Genomic DNA, 22,922 nt, shown 5'->3' on the forward strand with positions numbered 1-22,922 from the left:
TATGTGTTAAATTGTAAAAATATTGAAAGTCTATTCTCTCAAAGATTACACGAACTATTTCAAGAAAACAAGTGTCAAACGAGCAGGTTGTTCATCAAACTTACAAAGAGACAAAACCCAAAGGCTGTTTCAAACTAGCTGCGTTGATCAAAGTTCGAAATTAGGAATCATTATGATAGAAAAAACTATTTATATTGTTGGTTCCAAGATTTCGGTAGAACCGAAAGTATTCTTACTTTATCTTCCCTCGAGCATTCAGGCGCAATAAATTCTACTTTTAACTGCAAAACATCTCGTCGAAGTCTCTCGCTTTACGTTTCAAAAAATCCAGGTCATCTTCAGCATCAAAACCGAAAATGTTTTGCCTTTCTCCTAGAAAGGTATAGCAATCACTGGAAAAACTAAAAGTATAAAAGTGGTCCCAATGGCCTAATGTCATATACCACTCGACCCCTTTCGACGAACTGAGCATTTTCTGTATGTATGTATGTATGTGTGTATGTGTGTGTGTGTGTGTGTATGTATGTGCAACTTTTTTTTCTCACTCACTTTTCTCAGAGATGGCTGGACCGATTTTCATAAAATTAATTGTAAATGAAAGGTCTATTTGCGCCATAGTTTGCTATTGAATTTCATTGTAATCGGATTTTTAGTTTAGAGGTTATGTATCAAAATGTAAAAATCATGAAACATCAATATCTCAGAAACCACACAACCGATTTTAATAAAATTGGTATCAAATGATCGGGCTGTCCTCAGAACCCTTAACTTTTGAATTTCGTAATGATTGAACATATGGTTCAAAAGTTATGTAAAGAAAAGTTATCCTGAGGTTGTTTAAACTCACTTATTTTTCTCAGAGATGGCTGAACCGATTTTCACAAAATTAGTGTCAAATGAAAGGTCTAGTTGCCTCATAGGTTGCTATTGAATTTCATTGCAATCGGATTGTAACTTTGTCCGTTGTTCATGAAAATGTGAAATCACATAATGAAAGTAAACATATTGACTTCCTCCTAACGATCACTGGCTAATTAAAAGGTAGAAAAGTGATCCAAATGGCCGAATGTCATATACTACTCGACTCAGTTAGACGAATCGAGCATTTTCTGCATTTAAGCATAAATAGGTGTATATGTTTGTGTGTGGGTGTACGTGTGTATGTGCACCTTTTTTCTCACTCACTATTCTCAGAGATGGTCTGACCAAACATATTTCAATGAAATTAATTGCAAATGAAAGGTCTAGTTGCCCTATAAGACCCCATTAAATTTTATTGTAATTTGATTTCTAGTTTAGAGGTTATGTATCAAGTGTAAAAATCACGAAACATCAATATCTCAGAAACCATACATCTGATTTGATTAAATTAGTTTCAAATGAACGGGCTACCTTAAAAACCCTTAACTTTCGAATTTTATGAAGATTGAACATGTGGTTCAGAAGTTATGGAAAGAAACGTGTTCTAGAGACTATTTAATCTCACTCATGTTTCTCAGAGATGGCTGGCCCGATTTTTATAAAATTAGTGTCATATGAAAGGTTTTGTTGCCCCATAAGACCCTAATGATTTTTTTTACAAACGGATTATTACTTTGCCTGTTATGTTTAAAAATGTGAAATCCAGCTATGAAAAGAAACATATTCCAAGACAACTTACTCGGACTCACTCATATTTCTCAGAGCCCTATTGAATTTTGCAGTAATCGGACTGTAACTTCGTCTGTAATGTATCGAAATGTGAAAATCACGAAACTTCATTATCTTAGAAACTACACAACCGATTTGAACAATATTGATATCAGATGAACGGGCTAGTTAAGGGTTAACTGATGAATTATGATTGAACACGTGGTTTCAAAGTTTGGCTGCCCCATACGTTACCTTTTCATTTGATTGTAATCAAACTTAAGCAAGCGTTATGTTTTAATTTGTAAAACAACGAAAGTCTATTATCTCAAGTATTACACGATTTATTTGAACATAACTAGTGTCATACAAATGAGTCATCTCTCAAACTTACAAATAACAAACTTCATAACAATTTGATATGCTGTTGAAAAGTTTTAGAAAGAAAAGAAATTCAAAGACTATTCAACACTTTACCTGCTTCGAACAATAAATATGGCCTCAACATGATTTAAATGTGGTATCGTACTATCTGAACGTTCCCGGCATCGCTCGTGATTAAATTGTTCGAAATTAAGAGTCATTGCTTTTATTTCGCTATTTCTCAAGTACTAACATTACGTCAAATTTCATATTTTATACTTCTATTACAACAACATTATTTTAGAACCCAAAAAGTGGATAAACATTTATTGGATTTAAGCATTCATGTAAATCTATTTTTACAAATAATAAGTTTGAATGAGAAAGGCTGAGTCTGACCGCTAGGTGGATTAATTTAGGTTTTTTCTTATACCGTCAGTAATGTTCAGATACTTTTTGCCTTTCTCCTAAAAAGGTATAGCAATCATTGAAAAAACCAAAGGTATAAAAGTGCTCCAAAGGGTCGAATCTCGTATATCAATCGACTTAGTTCGACGAGCTGAGTATTTTCTGTATGTGTGTGTATGTGTGTGTGTATGTGTGTGTATGTAACGGTCTCCCAATCTCACTAAATTTTCTCAGAGATGGCTGGACCGATTGTAATAAAACTAATTGCAAATGAAAGGTCTAGTTGCCCCATAACACCCTATTGAATTTCATTGCATTCGGATCTTTCGTTTCGAGGTTATGTATCAAAATTTGAAAATCACAAAACTTCATTATCTCAGAAACTACATAACCGGTTTGAACAAAATTGGTATTAAAAGAACCGGCTTATTTTTTGAACCATTTGTAAAGTAGTTTTATAAAGATCGGAAATGTGGTTCGAAAGTTATGTAAAGAAACGTGTTTCAAAGACTGTTTAAACTCACTCACTTTTCTCAGAGATGGCTGGAACGATTTTCACGAAAATTAGTGTCATATGGAAGGTCTTGTTGCCCCATGAGACTCTATTGAAATTTATTGTTATTGGACTTTAACTTTGTCCGTTATGTATAATAATGGGAAATCAGGCTATGACAAGAAACATGTTTCTAAGACTGCTTGAACTCACCCACTTTTCTCAAAGATGGATGGACCGATTTTCACAAAATAAGTTGCAATAGAAAGGACTAGTTGCCTGATAAGACCCTATAATAATCGGACTGTACAATCTTAGTTTTAAATTGAAGGTTTAGCTGCTGTATTGGTACCCATTACATTTGATTATAATACAACAATTATAATGGCAAAATCGAAAAAAATGCTGCTCTGAAGCTCACAATAGTTGCCCTAGAAAGTAAAAGATTCACAGGAAAAGCTATAATTTTTAATTTTTTTTTAGTTTGACCTTCGGGGCCACACTTGTGTTGACCAGTGTAATCGGACTTTAATTTTAACCATTATGTGTTAAATTGTAAAAATATTGAAAGTCTATTCTCTCAAAGATTACACGACCTATTTCAAGAAAACAAGTGTCAAACGAGCAGGTTGTTCATCAAACTTACAAAGAAACAAAACCCAAAGGCTGTTTCAAACTAGCTGCTTTGATCAAAGCTCGAAATTAGGAGTCATTATGATAGAAAAAACTATTTAATTAGTACAAATACTACGTTGAGTTTAAAATACTATGCTCCATTTATTCCTTCAAATACAACATCAATATTCTAAAATCCAAAGAGTGGATATATCTTTATTGGATTATATTTGACAATTGAAGGATGTTTTCCAGAAACCGGAAGTCGCAAATTCGGATTTCAAAATGAAGTATGGAGTTGATTCCTGGCCTTTGAGCATCATCTAGGGTACTGAAAAACTCACATTGCGTAATGCTTGTCCCTTTTAAACTGGTTTCCAGAAACCGGAAGCTACCCGATCAGAAAGAAAAAACAAAACAGTAACAGAAGCTGTTAGTTTGTACGGGAAAAACCTTACAGGCTGTGTTTTCAATTTGATTTCGTTCGGTGTTAAAATAACAGAAATTATAACAGAAATCATTCTACTAGTATCAAATACATATCAAAATTTGTTACTAATGTATCAGCTTTCTAACAAAATAAGATAGTATATAGAACAATATAATAACAAACATTGTTAGAAACGACAGGTTTTGGTAAAAACGAAAAATTAGTTAGACTTGTTTCAGAACTACTACATTTCAGGTTTTGTTATTATAACTCATTCAGATTCAACTTAGTTATCAAAATTATATGAAAAAATACAAAATTGTATCAAAATATGTTGTTTGTATCTCGCGTTGATAGAATTTTGTAATTGTTTAGTTATGCTCTTCTGATCGGGTACTGTCTAGTAATTTAAAATGGCGTCTGAAGATGATTTCTGGCCTTCGGGTATGATACCGCTACCCTAAATCGTATTGGATGATATTTGTCACTTTAGGATGTTGCTCGGAAACTGTCGCCATCTTCGCCATCGAATACCCAGATCAGGCTGTTCGGCAATTTTAAGATGGATTTTATGATTATCATGCAACTAGATGTGGTCATCTGGAATAAAATGCCACTGGGTATAATCCAGGTTTCAAGAACCCATATTGATTGGTATTTGCCCATTCATTGGATGCTCCTCAGAAACGATCAGTAATATCAACTGCGTAAAAAGAATTTAAATTAATGTATAAGAAACAACATTTAATTATAAATAATTTAAAATCTACTGAATAAAGTTGACATAAACAATCTAAATATTTACATCTACTCGGTATATGAGTACAAATCGATTATACCACGATCAAAACCAAAATCGCATCATATATTTGAAAGGATTTAATGTTATTTGCATGTATATGTGTTAATGTATGTTCATATGTGTGTGAATGTTATATTTCAAATGTTCGGTATAGTTGTGTGAACAAAAAAAAAAAAACAAGAATAACTCTAGCAGAATTTTTTTTTTTTCTTCATCTATAGTTTATTTGACACGGCACAAATACAATTCAATGTTTAACGGCGCCAATTATATCTGGTAGCTTACTTTCTTAAGTATCCTCATAACTAAAAGCAAATTTTTTATCCTCGCTGCCGACTACGAGCTGAAACTAAATCTAACTTAAAGCTAGAATATTTTGCATTAAAAGCACAGGTTTGCTGTTTGATGGTTTTCATTGCCATAAGTAAGCAGCATATTGAATTTGTTCCGCTGCTGGACCAAGATATTACGGACTGGCATATTGGGTTGTTTCCATCGGGCCTTGAGAGTATCGTGCGGGTCTGATTGCTGTTTCCGGATCCGGGGTCTTAACGTGTTCTTGTCGTTTGGTTGGATGTAGGCGGAAGGGGATAGGACTAAACTGGGGCGTGGATGGATTTCAGGAAAACGTATATAAGGGACATGTAGGATAGGTCACGGCTCGCCAAGACATCACGAACAGGAACAGCCGGCTGCCTACCTTCGGCCTGCAGGGAAGCTATTAATCTAGACCTGGCGTCACGGTGTACAGGGCATGACCAAACAACGTGCTCTATGTCGTGATAACCTTCACCACAGGCACAGATACCACTCTCCCTGAGCCCAACACGACGGAGATGCGCGTCAAATCTATAGTGATTGGACATAAGCCGGGACATCACGCAAATGAAATCCCGACCTACATCCAACCCCTTGAACCACGGGTTCGTCGATACCTTGGGGATTATGGAATGTAACCACCTTCCCAGTTCCCCCTTGGTCCAAGAATTTTGCCAACTGATGATCGTATTCTGACGTACAAATGCGAAAAATTCATTAAAGGCAATTGGTCTTACATAAATATCACCGTTTGTTGCGCCCACCTTAGCCGAAGATTCCGCTTTCTCATTACCCGGTATCGAGCAGTGAGAAGGGACCCACGCTAAGGTAATCTGATACGATTTTTCGGATAAAGCACTCAGATGTTCCCGTATTTTCCCCAGGAAATACGGAGAGTGCTTAACATCTTTCATCGATCGGAGAGCCTCAATGGAACTGAGACTGTCCGTAAAGATGAAATAATGGTCCGTGGGCATTTTTTCGATAATCCCTAGAGTGTACTGAATTGCAGCTAATTCTGCGACGTAAACAGAAGCAGGATTATCGAGCTTATGAGAGAAGGTTAAATTGTTATTGAAGATACCGAAGCCAGTGGACCCATCAAGAAGTGATCCGTCAGTGTAGTACATATTGTCGCAGTTGATGTTTCGATATTGGAGAAATTTTTAGGGATCTGCTGAACGCGTAAATGATCCGGGATTCCACGAGTTTCTCCTATCATGGATGTATCGAAAAACACAGTAGAATCAGAAGTATTTGATAAGTCGACACGATTTAGAATATTCAAAGAAGGGTTAATATTTTGGGACATGTGATTGAAATACAATGTCATAAAACGGGTTTGAGAATTAAGTTCGATTAACCTTTCAAAATTTTCAATCACGGGACGGTTCAAGACCTCACATTTGATTAGAATACGAGAAGACAGGCTCCAGAAGCGGGTTTTCAATGGTAGTACTCCAGCTAAGATCTCCAAACTCATCGTATGGGTCGATTGCATGCAACCCAAGGCGATACGCAAACAACGATCTTGTATTCGCTCCAGTTTGATCAAATGTGTGTTTGCTGCGGAGCGGAAGCAGAAACACCCGTACTCAATAACAGACAATATCGTTGTTTGGTAAAGCCTTATAAGGTCTCCTGGGTGGGCTCCCCACCATTGTCCGGTTAATGTACGAAGAAAATTCACTCTTTGTTGACATTTTTTCATCAGATACCTCACGTGACAACCCCAGGTGCTTTTAGAGTCGAACCAGACACCAAGATATTTGTGTACCAAAACCTGAGAAATCGTTTTACCCATTAATTGTGTTTGAAGCTGAGCAGGTTCATGCTTCCTAGAAAAAACTACTATCTCAGTCTTCTCCGGAGAGAATTCGATACCTAGCTGTAAAGCCCAAGCAGACAAATTGTCCAAGGTATCTTGCAATGGTCCTTGCAAATCGGCAGCATTGGCTCCTGTAACAGAGATTACACTGTCGTCTGCAAGTTGTCTTATCGTGCATGAATTTGCCAGACATTCGTCGATGTCATTTACATAAAAGTTGTAAAGAAGGGGGCTTAAACATGAGCCCTGGGGAAGACCCATGTAGCTAATGCGAAAAGTTGCCAAATCGCCGTGCGTAAAATGCATGTGCTTTTCGGACAACAAATTGTGCAAAAAATTGTTCAAAATTGGAGAAAATCCTTGTCGGTGAAGTTTACCCGAAAGAATGTCAATAGAAACGGAATCAAAAGCCCCCTTAATGTCCAAGAACGCAGACGCCATTTGTGCTTTGCGAGCATACGCCAGCTGAATATCGGTTGAAAGCAACGCAAGACAATCATTCGTCCCTTTGGCACGGCGGAAGCCAAATTGAGTATCTGATAGTAGACCATTTGATTCGACCCAATGGTCTAAACGACGGAGTATCATTTTTTCCATCAATTTCCGGATACAGGATAGCATTGCAATCGGCCTATAAGAGTTGTGATCAGAAGCTGGTTTCCCTGGTTTTTGGATGGCGATCACCTTCACTTGCCTCCAATCCTGCGGTACAATGTTTTGCTCCAGGAACTTATTGAACAAGTTCAACAAGCGCCTCTTGGCATTGCCGGGTAGATTCTTCAACAAGTTGAATTTGATTCTATATAACCCAGGCGCGTTATTGTTACAGGACAGGAGGGCAACTGAAAATTCTGCCATCGTAAAAGGTGATTCTATCGCGTCGTGGCCCGGAGACGCATCGCGAACAATGTTTTGCTCAGGAACAGAGTCCGGACATACATCCTGGCAAAATCAAATATCCACCGACTTGAAGACTCCTCGCTTTCGTTGACCGTTACGCGATTCCGCATTCTTCGGGCTCTGTTCCAAAGAGTGCTCATCGATGTCTCCCTCGACGTCTCGTTCACGAACCGACGCCAATATCCGCGTTTCTTTGCTTTAGCCAAACTTTTAAGCTTGGTATTAAGCTCCGAATACCGTAAATAGTCGCCAGGTATACCTCCCTTCTGGTAGGCCTTAAACGCGTCGGATCTTTGCGTGTAGACATCGGAGCACTCTTGGTCCCACCACGGAGTGGGAGGCCGTTCTTTGATCGTTACGCCGGGATATTTCTTCGTTTGGGCTTGCAACGCGGCGTCGAGAATCAAGCCCGCGAGGAGGTTGTATTCTTCAAGTGGTGGATGATGTTGAATCGACTCGACCGCTTTTGAAATCATTTCCTCGTATAACTTCCAATCGACATTCCGTGTGAGGTCATACGGAATGTCAATTGGTCGCATGCGAGTCGACCCGTTATCAATTGAAATAAGAATAGGCAAATGGTCGCTACCGTGAGGATCAAGGATTACCTTCCATGTGCAATCCAACCGTAGCGACGTCGAACATAAGGATAGATCCAAAGCGCTTGGGCGCGCTGGAGGTTTCGGGATACGTGTCATTTCACCGTTGTTTAAAATAGTCATGTCGAAGTCATCGCAAAGGTTATAGATTAAAGAGGAGCGGTTATCATTGTATGGGGAACCCCAAGCCACGCCATGAGAGTTGAAGTCTCCCAAAATCAAACGTGGCGAGGGAAGAAGTTCTATTAAATCAAAGAGCAGCCGTTGCCCAACCTGTGCTCTGTGAGGAATATATATTGAGGCAATACAAAGCTCTATACCTTGTATTGTCATTTGACATGCGACAACTTCGATGCCTGGAATCGAGGGGAGGTTAATACGATAGAAAGAATAGCACTTTTTAATCCCTAAAAGTACTCCTCCATATGGGGTGTCTCGATCAAGGCGAATAATATTAAAATCATGGAAGTTGAGATCAATATTTGAAGTAAGCCAAGTTTCACAAAGGGAAAATGCATCGCATTTGTTTTTATTTATCAAAACTTTAAACGAATCAATTTTTGGTAAAATACTTCTACAATTCCACTGTAAGACAGAGATGGAATCCTTCATATACGCAGTTGAATTAGGCATCGAAGGATACAATCGCTGCAAGGAGGAGCCATTGGGCAGTCAACTGCTTCAAAAATGATCTAACTGTTGGGAGGAATGCTGTAAGAAAAATTTTAATTGGATCGGGTATATTGAAATTTTCAAAAATCTAGTCCACAATGTCAGAAAATTTCACTAATCCAGAGTTTGTTTCATCAACTGGATGTGCAAAAGGAACAACTGGGGTTTTAGATGTTCCTGGCAGTGCTGGGAACTCCTTCTGGGACTTTAAATTTGCAAGCCCAGGAGGAGTTTGCTTCGGTTTTTCCGCAGCACTGTTTGGTTTGTTCGTACTTTTCATTACACTTTGGGAAATCTTAGGACCTTTACGGGGAAGTTTAGGAGAAGAAACATTTTTCCTCTTCCTAGACTCCCCAGGATTGGCATAAGATGTTCCCGCTGATGAATCGTCAGAGTCGGTTTCATCGGAGGGCAACAGATCAAAGGGGTTCGATGTTATGGTAGAAGTGGTCACGGTCTTCTTCAGCATCTCAGCGTAAGAACGCTTTGAACGCTCCTTAAGTGACCGCTTGATTTTATCTCTGCGCTGCATGTACACCGGGCATGTGGAGAGCTCATGCTGGTTTTCCCCACAGTGAATACATTTTTCAGCATTTTTACTGCAAGAATCTTCCGCATGAGTCTCCGCACACTTGCTACATCGTGCCTTATTGCAGCAGTAGGCGGCTGTGTGGCCTAACTGCTTGCAATTGGTGCAATTCATAACACGGGGTACATACAATCGCACAGGCAGACGAACCCGGTCGATCGAGACGTGGCTAGGGAGTGCAGATCCGGCAAACGTAACGCGAAACGAGTTTGACGGAGTGTAAACTTTTTTACCGCCGACGAGAGACATGGACCGCAATTGCTTACAATCCAAAATCTTCGCCTGTGTTTCGGTATTTTTGAAGCAACCGGTTGCGCTTTTTAGGATACACTCGACAGACAGACTCGAATCGGTTATGACACCGTCGATCTCCACGTCTCGTGCGGGTATGTAAACGCGATACTCGCGTGTGAAGAGCTCAGAGCAAGCGATAGCATTGGCCTGTGCCAGATCACTGACCACGACACGGAGCTTGTTAGGTCGGAGCTTGGAAATTTCGGTCACGGCCTTGTACCCCTTCGTCAGGTCTTTAGAAATTTTCAGTATGTTTAATCGCTTTGAATTCACTCCTGCCTTTGGACGAAAATAAACAGTATAGCTGCCCTGTTGAGATCCGTCCGTAAAGCCTGTGGCGAGGGGGGACTGGAGAATGAACAGGGGAGGGGGTAACAGAAGGGTCAGGGTCAGGGGGGTTCGGGGATGGTGGCACGGGAGGCGAGGGATCTATATCCATCACGCTAAATGTAGCGCACTAGCGAACTAGCGCCGACAAGAACACGTACCTCTTTACTTCTTCCTTCCAGCAGTGGTTGTCCGATCGTTCGAAGCTGCACCCAAAGCAGCCAGCAGCACCAGTACAGCAGCACCAATACAGCCACCAGCAGTGAGCCGGGTGTGAGATCACTCAGCACAGCGACACGGACTCGACTGTCAACTGATGGCCTTGAATAATACACTCTTTTGTTTGGCTATTCGTACACACGGACCGGATTGTAATAGAACGACCACTTTGCACGTCCGTTTCTGTCGAGTGTTCGACGCGGAATGTCTAGCAGAAATTATCAAAGTGTATTTTTTAAGTGTTGGTGTAAATCTATTTGAACAAATAATAAGTTCAACTGAGAAAGGTTGAATCTCACCGCTAGGTGGATTAATTTAGGTTTTTTAGGATATTTTTCCAGATTGAGCTTTGCCAGTTATATCGGCGAAACGTTGATTCCAGCTAGGCCTTTGTTGAATAACTCAATTTTCTGTGCTCTGGAGCATTCTTTTTGAAAGCTTTCTTGAGAATATAAAGATACGATTGTTGTAGTAGATGGTATCTCCGCCAATTCGTATGCAGATGCAGATGGTTGCAACTCCGTCGGTAGAATGTTTCTTCCACATCCTGATGTTGATGGTTCCATGAATGAATTGTGTGGATGCTCTTCGAGATCAAATTCATCTTTCACTTTGACACAATATAGTCTACACCAGCGGTTCTCAACCTGGGGTACGCGTACCCTTAGGGGTACGCGAGAGCCTCTAGGGGTACGCGAAAGAAAAATCAGTAATGGCGGACAAAGCAATATATATTTTTGTAATACTTCAGTTGTTGTTCAAACTTGCTCTCAAAACATGACTGTAGCAGTAAAACAAACTATAGTCCAATTTGAAACCTGGACTAAACTACCACAACGTGATCTACCACTGCTTTCTCCCACTCTGCGAGAACATTAGAAGCCAGGGGGTACAATTAATTTGGAAAATATTGCCAAGAGGTACGCGGACAAAAAAAGGTTGAGAACCGCTGGTCTACACGAATCACAAATTGATAAAGACGTATAAAAATGAGCTTGACTGTTCAATATTTTTAATTTTGCAATAACGTTTTCGTTTAATTTGCGTAAGTTTGATGAGCACTTACGATCAGGAAAGGGTTTACAGCACTTGGGCTTGGTATATTTAGGGATACCATCCGTCCTGATTTAGCAGGACATGTCCTGATTTTGAGATCATATTTGGGTGTCCTGATTTATTTTTCATATTCTAGCATTTGTCCTGATTTTTATAAGACATGCTATTATCTTCAATCACCATGCTCATATTGCAAGACACAAGTCGGTAAGTTTTTAACAGAAACGTGAATGTTACCTTATAGGGTAAATGACCCAATAGTGGAGGAGCTAAGCACGAGTTATGCATGTTTAGCCATGTTTTGGCTAAGAAAAACGAATCTAGCTGGTCCGTTTCACTATTTTCTGTTGAAATGGGTTCTATTTGATAATTTTGCACCTTAAAATTGACTTTGAACCCGCTTTGAGGGTTTAAATTAACTAAAATAAGTTGCACGCTTTTGTTACAATAGTTGCGGTAGAGTTCCTATAGTTGTGAATGGGTGTTCCTGTAGTTGCGGTATATAAAACATTCGTGTTTGCTTGGTTAAATGAAGGTATTTGCCTTGCTTGAAGTGGTTTTTGATTGTTTTACTATTTATCATATTGTTTTTAATAGGTTGACAAGTCGGTTTGCAAGTAAATACAAAAATGCACGAAGTTAACTAAGAGACGGATTTTGCGCCAATTTGGTCAGATGTTGGCAAAATTCAGTGAGGGTATGTAGGTTTTATTAAAATAAAACAAATTTTGCATACTTTTTATAAAACGTCTATAGACTAACATTTGAAAAGGGCTGAAATTGGCTGAAGAGAAAGAACAATGGCGCTCATTTTGAAATAATCAGAAGAATTTTTTTTTTCACAAATGGTGACTTCTCAACACTGGAAGTTAGAGTCTATTACCTCTGCTTCGTACCATGTTTGCTCTTACATTTTTGACGTTAGTGTTTACTAAAAGAGCGATTGAAGCTGTGAAAGGCTCGTTAAAAGAATTACAAGACCAAAAGCAAGCATCGATTGGGTAAGCATCGATTAAGAGGTCATAAATGCATAATACAGCATTTTAGGGGTGAGAGCGATAGCTTTGGTGGCCGATCATGTATGAAGTATCGGTAAATACACGGTGGCAGGGGAAGGTGGGGTTCGAAAATTGAATAGTAATAAGTTACATCATTTAGGTATGTCCCCTAGTACCTGCTTGTCCCTAATATACACAAGTAGTCCCACATACATATGTTCTGATAAACGTAAATCAGAATTGCGAAACATACCGCAACTATAAGAGCATAGTGTATCCTGTGATCCAATAGTGGAGGAAGTAATTTATAAATAATATGATCATCTATTAACGAACTTCACCTGTGCAACAGTTTCCATAATAAACTGTTATCTGGGAAAATAATTATATGAGTAATAATCGTACTAAAACCACACACATATCTTAAATCAATCGTGGACAAAATAAGAAAATGGGTAGTGAGTGGTGCCTTCCGGGTAAGTTTCTGAAAAATACAGTATTCTTCAGTAATTTGGATATCTTCAGTATATATTGTTGTAGTAACATATGTACTTATGTTTAATCTATTGTTTCTACAACATGTAGCATAAGCAACTCGGTTCTAATGAGTTTAAACGATGAATTTAAAAGCGATGCCGCAACTATTGGTGCTACCACAACTGTTGGATCATCTACCCTATTAGAAATAGTTGAAGATTGCCCAGTATTTATTTTTTTTTTCATTTCTGGTTGCCAGTTCGAATTCGTCGCTGGTAATAATAAAAACAAAAGGACATTTTTCTCTGATAAAAATAATAAAGTAACATTTTATGAGGTAAAATTGTAAAATTTGAAGTGATGACCGTTTTGCGGGCTAAGGGAAATAAAGGCGCCTATTACAGTCAACAAGGTGAGCAGCGAGTTACTCGCCTGACCAATTTAGATATAACAGATGATGAGTCGGCTGGATCTAGGACAAGTAGCTCGTCTGCCTGCGAAACTGCTCCACTCAGCTGTCACCAGCCAAGTTTCACTCGCGTTTTCTAATACAACATTTTGCTCGTCAGTGACTTTAGGCGAGGCAAATTGCTCGCCTCGTCACCTGTAATCGGTCCCAGAATCAGGAAAAATATGCATTATTTTTGAAATATCTGGGAGATTAGATATTAGACATGTCTATCTTGATACATGTTCAATAATGTGGATTATTCAGATAAATCTCGATACCTGACCACACAACGTTCACTGCGTAAATTATTTCTTTGGTTAAGCCTGAGTAAAGTGAATATTGTTAAACATTTGACAATTTTTATATTTAATTTTAAACAGTTTACGTGTGCTGAATTTTTTGGGGACATACAAATTCCTAAAACTTCAAAGTTGCTTGATGAAATTGGATCGTTCGAGATACATGTTGAATAAATTAACAACAGAATAGTATTTTAAAGTGCAAATCACATACCACCAGTTTAAACCAGAATAAAAATAATTTGGATCAAATTTGTGCCGAAAAAATAAATGCCCTGATTTGTACCTCTGACCAGATGGTATCCCTAGGTATATTCCATTTTCACTTTATTCATCTTCACAAAATGCAAACTGTTACTAACACTTCTGGAGAAGTGCAATCGTATTTATATACGAAAACAGATATTATAGGTAAGTAGTTATTGATAGCGTACTTTACCAGCAGTTATTTTTAGTAAACAAGTAGGTAAAAACATTCGGCAAGGGGGAACGTGTAGGTACGCTAAGGTACAGCGCCTGAGGTATTTATCCAATCGTTTTGTTGTCAAAGAATGAATTGTATATTTCTGATCAAGCATTCCAATGAATGTATGGTTTTTGCCGGAGAACCACGGACAAATTAAGAAAAACGTGTATTTTTCTAAATATTACTAATTTTTTGAGCTTAAATTCAGAATAACTCGAAAACCGATGCCTTAAGAATGTTAACTACCAAGAGCACATTGACTCTCTGCATTTTTTAATATTATTTTAAAAAAAATAATCTACCATAAATAAAATTATTTTTCATTTCTCCATCCTGGATTTTTTTTTAAAAGTTGCGTATTAACATCAAGTTTCTTTTAAAAAAAATCAACTCTTTTTTTTAAATTGAAATTTAATTTTTTTTTTTTAATTTTTTAGGTCAGATTTTTTTGTACATTGTATATTTTTTTATGATGCATTTTTAATTCCCTACAACTCATTCTCAGACAGTTTTTCTATACAACCAACGGTTTCTGGGCTACAATGCTCCGAATAAAACCTATGCCAAAAGGCATACGCCTTTTTATAATATAACTCAATTGGTGTAAAACATCTCTCCATCTGTGAAAAATGCTCAGTAGACTGGGACACAGATGTATGGGAAAAAGCGTTGGTGTAATTTTTTCGCTCCCATGCAATTTTCGTGTTCCTTATGGGTTCTGTAACAACTTTGAAACTTTTCAGATCCATCGGTGGAACCCCTGATTTGCGCCCGATTTTTAAAGTTTCCATACGATTTTATATGGGAAAATTCACTTTTTCAAAACTTATCCTCTAGAAATTTCCAGTTGGCTCCTAAAAATATACCAATACATGATATTTGTAGGAAATTTACCTGGAAATAATTCTTCTGAAGACTGTAAGGCGCTACAAAATTTGTAGAAAAAGTTATTCACCTTAAACTGATCGAATGTCCGACGAACGGCTCAACATTGAATTTTTCCAGCAACACTGCTGCAGCATGCTGCTGTTGCAAACTCAACAACGTGATGAGAAACAGTTTCGCGTAGAATTAAGCATGAAAGCGTGATTTTTTGCTCATAGTATTTTCGGAGAAAATGCTTAGAATATCAATCCCTATATTTTGACAGTATTCGTTGTGTGAATTATACCTCTAAAAGTGAGAAATCAGCTTTCTAAACACCCCTACGTGGTGAAAAACACATTCGTGTGGGATTAAGCTTGAAGGTATGATATTTTGCTCACGTTTTCTTCATTTTCGGAGAGCTTGCTTGATATTCTAAGTATTTTCTCCGAAGATACTATGAGCAAAAAATCACGCTTTCAAGCTTAATTCTACGCGAAACTGTTTCTCATCACGTTGTTGAATTTGCAACAGCAGCATGCTGCAGCAGTGTTGCTGGAAAAATTCAATGTTGAGCCGTTCGTCAGACATTCGATCAGTTTAAGGTGAATAACTTTTTCTACAAATTTTGTAGCGCCTTACAGTCTTCAAAAGAATTATTTCCAGGAAAATTTCCTACAAATATCATGTATTGGTATATTTTAAGAAGCCAACTGGAAATTTCTAGAGGTTAAGTTTTAAAAATGTGGATTTTCCCATATAAAATCGTATGGAAACTTTAAAAATTGGGCGCAAATCAGGTGTTCCACCGATCGATCTGAAAAGTTACACAGTTGTTACAGAACCCATAAGGAACACGAAAGTGCATGGGAGCTAATATTTATTTTTTGTCCCACCCTAATGCTCAGTTTGCTAAGCCAAACACGTGTGCAATGTTTCATTCAAATCAAAAATGGTCGATATTCGACCATAGGTCATTTGGCGCGATTCTGCTCTTATGCAAAATTTAAGCACAATCTGGTTCGTTAAGTGAACCCTCAAAGCGATCAAAGTTTGATTTTTCTTCTTTTACGTTATTTGCCTGGAATAACTTCAAACAAATTTGATATTTTCTCAGGAACCACCCGTGTTTCAAAATTCGAATGAAGGCAAATGTTTATGAACAAATTTGTGAAATTGAGCTGAATGTACCACAACCCTTCTAAGGGACCATACTTAAATGACGTAGCATTTATGGGGGGAGGGGGGATACCATCATTTTGTGACAAGTTGTGACAAGGGGGGAGAGGGGGGGGGGTTATAGTAAAATCGACGTAGCATTTTTTTAAAGACTGATTTTTTTGCAGGGAAAATGTATTCTAAAAATACACTAAAACATTGCACAAAGTATTTCACGCTTTTTCAAAAATCCGCGTAAAAAAACCGCGTTATTAAAAAATCCGCGTAAAGTGAACCAGCAAGAAGGGCTTAGAAACAACCCGAGACGCTCTAGAACCAGTATTTAAAATTGTCCTCTTTGACGGTCATTCCGGATCTTTCGGAGGGCGGTGGGTATTTTAACACTTAAACGTTTCTGGTTCCAAACTCACGTTAATTCGAAAATTCGCGAAAAAGTTTTTGAAATAGCGCGGTATCGCGTAAAAAAACCGCGTTAATTCAAAAATCCGCGTGAAAAACATCGTTAATTAAAAAATCCGCGTAAAAAAAACCTCGTAAAAAATTCCGCGTATAAAAACCGCGAAAAAAACCTGACTGCACGTATTTCTGTACGTTTTTTCAGAAGCGGAGAGGGGCGGGGGAGTTTCGAATGCTACGTTTTTTTCAGGGGGGGTTTAGGTTTTGTGACCAAATGCTACGAGGGCGGAGGGGGCGCCTAAAAATCATGAAAAAAATGCTACGTCATTTAAGTATGTTCCCTAATCGACCGCAGGCAACATTTTGGATTGTAAGAAGGCAACATCCGGTTTCTGGCCAAAAATGGCCAATTCCACCTAATATAATAATATCTAGGTCTAGAATGATACACAGAAGCTCAAATCGACCACAGATACCATTTTGAATTCTAAGATGGCGACTTCCGTTTTCTGAAAAACAGCTGAAAATGACCAAATACCACCCAATATGAGTATCTCCGGAGCCAGAATGTTGCAAGAAGCTAAAAATTGACTTTAGACACCATTATGAATTGTAGGATGGCAACTTCTGGTTTCTGGAAAACAGCCAAAAATGGCAGATTTCCGCCTAACATGAGTATCTCCGGAACTAAAATGATACACAGCAGCTGAAATCGACCGCAGACCCCATTTTGGATTCCAGGTTGGGAGCTTCCGGTTGCTAGGAAACAGCCAAAAATGAACGAATAACGCCCAATATGGGTGTTTCTTAAACCAGAATGACGCTCAGAGGCCAAAAATTATCTTAAACAGCATTTTAAAATCCAAGACGGTGACTTCCGTTTTATGTAAAACACTCTAAATTAACCAATCAGGCACCATTTTGAATTGCTAAATGGCAACTTCTAGGAAACAGTCGAAAATGACCGAATAATACTCAATATGGATATTTCCGTAATCGATATGATGCATAGAAACCAAACATTGACCCTGGACAATAATTTGAATTCAGAGATGACTACTTTTAGTTTCTGGAAAACAACCAAAATAACTAAATACCACCCAAAATGGGTATTTCCGAACACCACCAAATATGAATATATTCAGAATTAAAGCGATGTACAGAAACCAAAAGTCGAGGATGTTGTTATTTCGATAAAACCAATCATTTCAAACGATTTGTTATTTGTTATTTGTTATTTTCTATGGCCGATTCGTCGTGCATTTGCAGACTTTAAACACGTCGCAAGGAATCAATGAATTTGGAATATTCAAATAGTACGACACCACATTTTAATTATGTTGAGGCCACATATATCGAACAAAGCGAATATAGTTTCAAATAGTCTTTGAATTTCTTTTCTTTCCATAAATTTTGAGCCACATATCAAATTGTTATGAAATTTGTTATTTGTAAGTTTGAGAGATGACTCGTTCGTATGACACTAGTTATGTTCAAATAAGTCATGTAATCTTCGAGATAATAGACTTTCGTTGTTTTATTAACAATTCAATGCATAACGGTTGCTCAAGTTCGATTATAATCAAATGAAATGGGAACGTATAGGGCAGCCAAACTTTGAAACCACGTGTTCAATCATAATTCATCAGTTAAGCCTTAACCGGCTTATCTGATAATAATATTGATCAATTCGGTTGAGTAGTTTCTGAAATAATGAAGTTTCGTGATTTTCACATTTCGGTACATTCGGACGAAGTTACAGTTCGATTAGAGCAAAATTCAATAGGGTGTTATGAGGCAGCTAGACTTATTAATTGACACTAATTTTGTGGAAATCGGGTCAGCCATCTCTGAGAAAAGTGAGTGAGTCCAAGTAGTCTTCGGAATATGTTCCTTTTCATAGCTGGATTTCACATTTAAACATAACAGGCAAAGTAACTTTTTTTTCCTGTATGGACTTCCTCACTGCGACCAGAATCGTAGATCTATTGTGAGATATGCCCGGGTGTCTGCTGTATCCCGCACTTCTGTTAATAGCAATACCGCTATTGAGCAGTGGCATGCTTATTATTATTGTTCATCAGTGCTTGTGTGTAATGTGATACTCTTCCTTACACGCTTACTGTTCTACTATACCGATACTCGTTCCTCTTGCCAAATATCACCAATTATAATTCCCTGGAGAAGTTCCGTCGTGCGTCCTTCTGGCCAGTTTTATTGATAAGAGGGACTTATTTTTTGTTAAGAGGACGTTACGCAAAGGTATTGTAGATTTCAGCGTAAAGGAAGGGTAACTGGTGGGGAGCCTGAGAATAAACCCATGCTTAAGTCCTTTTTGACATCGGATGGCCTGGTTCTACTAAGATTCGAACCCACGACCATCCGCTTGACAAAGCTGACTCTGTAACCTTGCGGCTACGCAGCTCCCACGGCAAAGTAATAGTTCGATTGCAAAACAAATCAATAGGGTCTTATGGGGCAACTAGATCTTCCATATGACACTGATTTTATGAACATCGGTTCAGCCATCTCTGAGAAACATGAGTGAGATTAAATTATCTTCAGAACACGTTTCTTTACGTAACTTTTGAACCACAAGTTCAATCTTTATGAAATTTGAAAGTTATGGGTTTTTCAGGTATCCCGTTCATTTGAAACTAATTTTGTTCAAATCAGTCTTGTGGTTTAAGAGATAATGATGTTTCGTGATTTTTACATTTTGATACATAACCTCTAAACTGGAAATCTGATTACAATGATATTCGATAAGGTCTTATGGGGCAACTAGACCTTTTATTTGCAATTAATTTTATGAGAATCGGTCCAGCCATCTCTGAGAAAAGTGAGTGAGAATAAAAATCTGCACATACACACACACATACAGAAAATGCTCAGCTCGTCGAGCTGAGTCGAGTGATTTGTGCCATTCGGCCCTTTGGAGCACTTTTATATCTTCGGTTTTGCAAGTGATTGCTATACCTTTCTAAGAGAAAGGCAAAAAGAGAGTATATTGAGCAGTAATGTTCTGACGATCTGCTGTTTTTGCTGGCTAGCGAGTTATTAACTGTGTATGTTATTCACCGAAATTGTTTTGATTGTAATAGGCACGATTCTTCAATTAAAATATTTAATATAATAAAAATGTTAATTGTTTTTCAGCAGCTCTTAGCAATTTTTATTATTTCTTATAAAAGAGTAACTTGAAGGTTATGCGAGGCGAGCCGAGATGCAGAGATGCATGATGATCTATTTTTAAATAATGGTTACTCTGAAGGTCTTCAACGATTGGGTCAGGCTAAATATTGGGTTTTAGATGGCACTTTCTCTTTTTCTACTATTTCTGACCTTCTCGCCAACTGGTAACTATTCATGCCAGCATACAACCATGTCATCAGTACACCTTCCCGGTAGTGTTCGTTCTGATGACATCAAAATCGAAACCTTTGTACAAGCGAGCTTTTAATGAAATTGAAGATGTGGTCGAAGACCTTAGAATAGAATCTAGTTTCATTATAACAGATTTCGAAAAAGCTCTGATTAACGCTGTGAAAAATGAATTTACAAGTTCGCAGCACTCTTGCTTTTTTTTTTTTTTCACTTGAGTAAAAAGCAGCTTGAACCTAGTTTTATTATAACAGATTTCGAAAAAGCTCTGATTAACGCTGTGAAAAATGAATTCACCAGTTCACAGCACTCTGGCTGTTTTCGGTGTATTCGACATACAAAATAATTCGGTGTATTCGACATACAAAATAATTTAAGCTCTGGCTTTCGTTCCAGCTGCCAAAATCCCGAACGCTTACAATAACATTAAAGCTGAAGCACCTGATACATTAACGGATTTCCTAACCTATTTTGGAAAAACTTATTTGTTCGGGCATCATAAAAAGTCAGCGAAATCAAATAAATATATTAAAACAACTCCATTGTTCGAGCCCGCAATGTGGTCAGTGTACGGAAACGTTTTGAACAATATCCCACGTTCTAGAAAGCTGGCATAGCCGGTGGAATAAGCTTGTTGGAGCCCAACATGTGCGAATAATTCGAATTTTGACTGATATCAAAAACGAATACCGTAATGCATCAAATTTCGAACACTTAAGCCATGATGTAACTTCTTGCACTGAAAAATCAATAAAAAATGAACTTTCTCATCGATGTTAAAGGTTTAGCATGTTGGTTATTTTATTGTTGTTGCAATTAAGTGCTGTTTATACAGATTTAAACACATTTTGTATACGAAAACAAGGAGAATTTAGAAATCGGCTTTGATTCAAACTCCGAACACTACAACGTAATCGTTAAGAGATAGATAGGCAAACCGTCTGTATACTGACTGTCACTTTTTTCAACGCCTGCTGATTTCTCCGGAAGTGGCCCCACAGTAAAGAACTATACATCACTGGGTGAAGGACATTCCAAGGAACGAAATGGTGTATGATAATATTGCTTTTTATTAAACCAGCTCTAATAATTCCATTTTTATCGTGAAGTGTTCGAAGTTTGAGACTGCCCCAAGTTTGAATCAAAACGGTATAAGTTAGGGTGCCAGCCAAAATGGTCATCTCGAATTTAAAAAAAAACCCTATACAAAATGTTCACCTGCTCGAAAAAACACCCTGTGCAAAATTTCAGCTCAATCGGACTTAAAATGGGGTGGCGCAAAGCGATTGAAGTTTGGCTTTTTTGAAAACCGAAAAATCACCCAAGGGGGGTACGTGAAATTTCGGTTTTCGAAAAATTTTTTTTGATGCCAAATGACTTAAAAACGCATGAAACGTCGAGAATTGGTGTCATCTGAATTTTTTTTTTTTTTTTGCAAAAATTTACTCTCTGGGACTTGGTCGTTTTTTCAATTGTGGACGGCGAAGTTCAAAATGTTTAAAATTTATCTTTTGAAATTGATCATTAGTCTCTCGAAATAGCTTGTATAATGATATACCCTATAACTAGCATCGAATACATTATGTTTCATTAGGGTGGTTCATTTATTCGGCATAGGGTGGTTCATAATATTGTGAAAAATGAGTATAAAATAAAAAAAGCACTTCGGTTCGTTTGAGTGGTGTGACGTCTTCGACAAAGTTGTAGATAATAATTCGGCCTTTCCAAAAAAATTACATTAAAAAAATTATTCGTTTAAAAGTTAGAAGAAAGATTAAAAATAAATTATTCAAAAGAGCTCATTTTTTAAAAACTTGATTTTTTAAATAAAACCCACGAAAAATTACCAAAACAATGAAACCAGCCCGATCATATAGTAATCAAGAAAAATAAGTTATCATTTTTTGAAAAAAAAAAATATTTTTCGAAAAAAAAATTATTTTCAATTATTTTTTTTTGAACGCATATTTTTTTTTTTTGAAAGGACAAAATATTATCTACAACTTTGCCAACGGTTTATTTGATTGGCATAGTGTGTCTGGCAAAGCTGTAAATAATAACTTCGTTCCTCCAAAAATATGTACCCTGAAAAAAAAAATTTAAAAAATATAACATTTTTCTGATTTCTCCATGGCCGGTTTCGTTGTTCAGGAAAACTTTCGTAGTTTTTATAAAAAAAATCGGTTGTTCAAATGGGCTGTTTTTGATAATAAATTTATAACTTTCTTTTATTTTTTTTAAATTAGTAATTTGTTTTCAGAGTGTATATATTTTTTTAAAAACAAAACTATTATCTACAACTTTGCCGAAGAATCACACCGCTCAAACGAACCGTGTTGGCTCTAAAAATTTTTGTAATCATCAATACCTATCCGAAATAGCATTTTCCAATAGCTCTTCAAAAATGAGTGGTGTTCCAATAAATTAAACCAATAGCACAAAATGACATCTTTTGCCTATAAAAACGTCTATGCAAAGTTTCAGCCAATGGGCTCGTTCACGTTCGATGATGAAACTTGACAGAAAATGTATGGTCGAACTGTCAAAACGACGCAAACCCAGAAACAACGAGTCAAATGTGTTGCGTATCTGATTAAGATCCCTATTCTCTCATTATCACTGAATAACATCGATGCAGTCTTTTGTCCGATTATATAAGCCAGAGCACTGTGTGTTTAATCAAGTGTTGGCAAAGGACATTATTGTGGTAAATAAAACGAATAAATTGTCTGGTACAACATTCGAAAAACGAGTGCAAGTGTCTTAGAGAGTAGATTTTTCAAACAAAGTAATATTACATATTCCATCAGTTTCCACCGTCTCATTTAAAAGTTTAAGACACTTGGAATCGAAAACATTTTTCAAA

The 22,922-nt window shown here is 37.5% G+C and overlaps 2 protein-coding genes across 6 annotated transcripts in view; one reads left to right on the forward strand and one right to left on the reverse strand.

The window, feature by feature from the left end:
- LOC129727207 (glutamate [NMDA] receptor subunit 1-like) overlaps positions 1–22,922 on the forward strand; it is a 476,845-nt gene that overhangs the window by 359,395 nt on the left and 94,528 nt on the right. The window lies entirely within an intron of this gene.
- LOC129727208 (retinal homeobox protein Rax-like) overlaps positions 1–22,922 on the reverse strand; it is a 156,169-nt gene that overhangs the window by 86,977 nt on the left and 46,270 nt on the right. The window lies entirely within an intron of this gene.

Source organism: Wyeomyia smithii, chromosome 3 (assembly GCF_029784165.1).
Source record: "Wyeomyia smithii strain HCP4-BCI-WySm-NY-G18 chromosome 3, ASM2978416v1, whole genome shotgun sequence".
Lineage (NCBI taxonomy): Eukaryota > Metazoa > Arthropoda > Insecta > Diptera > Culicidae > Wyeomyia > Wyeomyia smithii.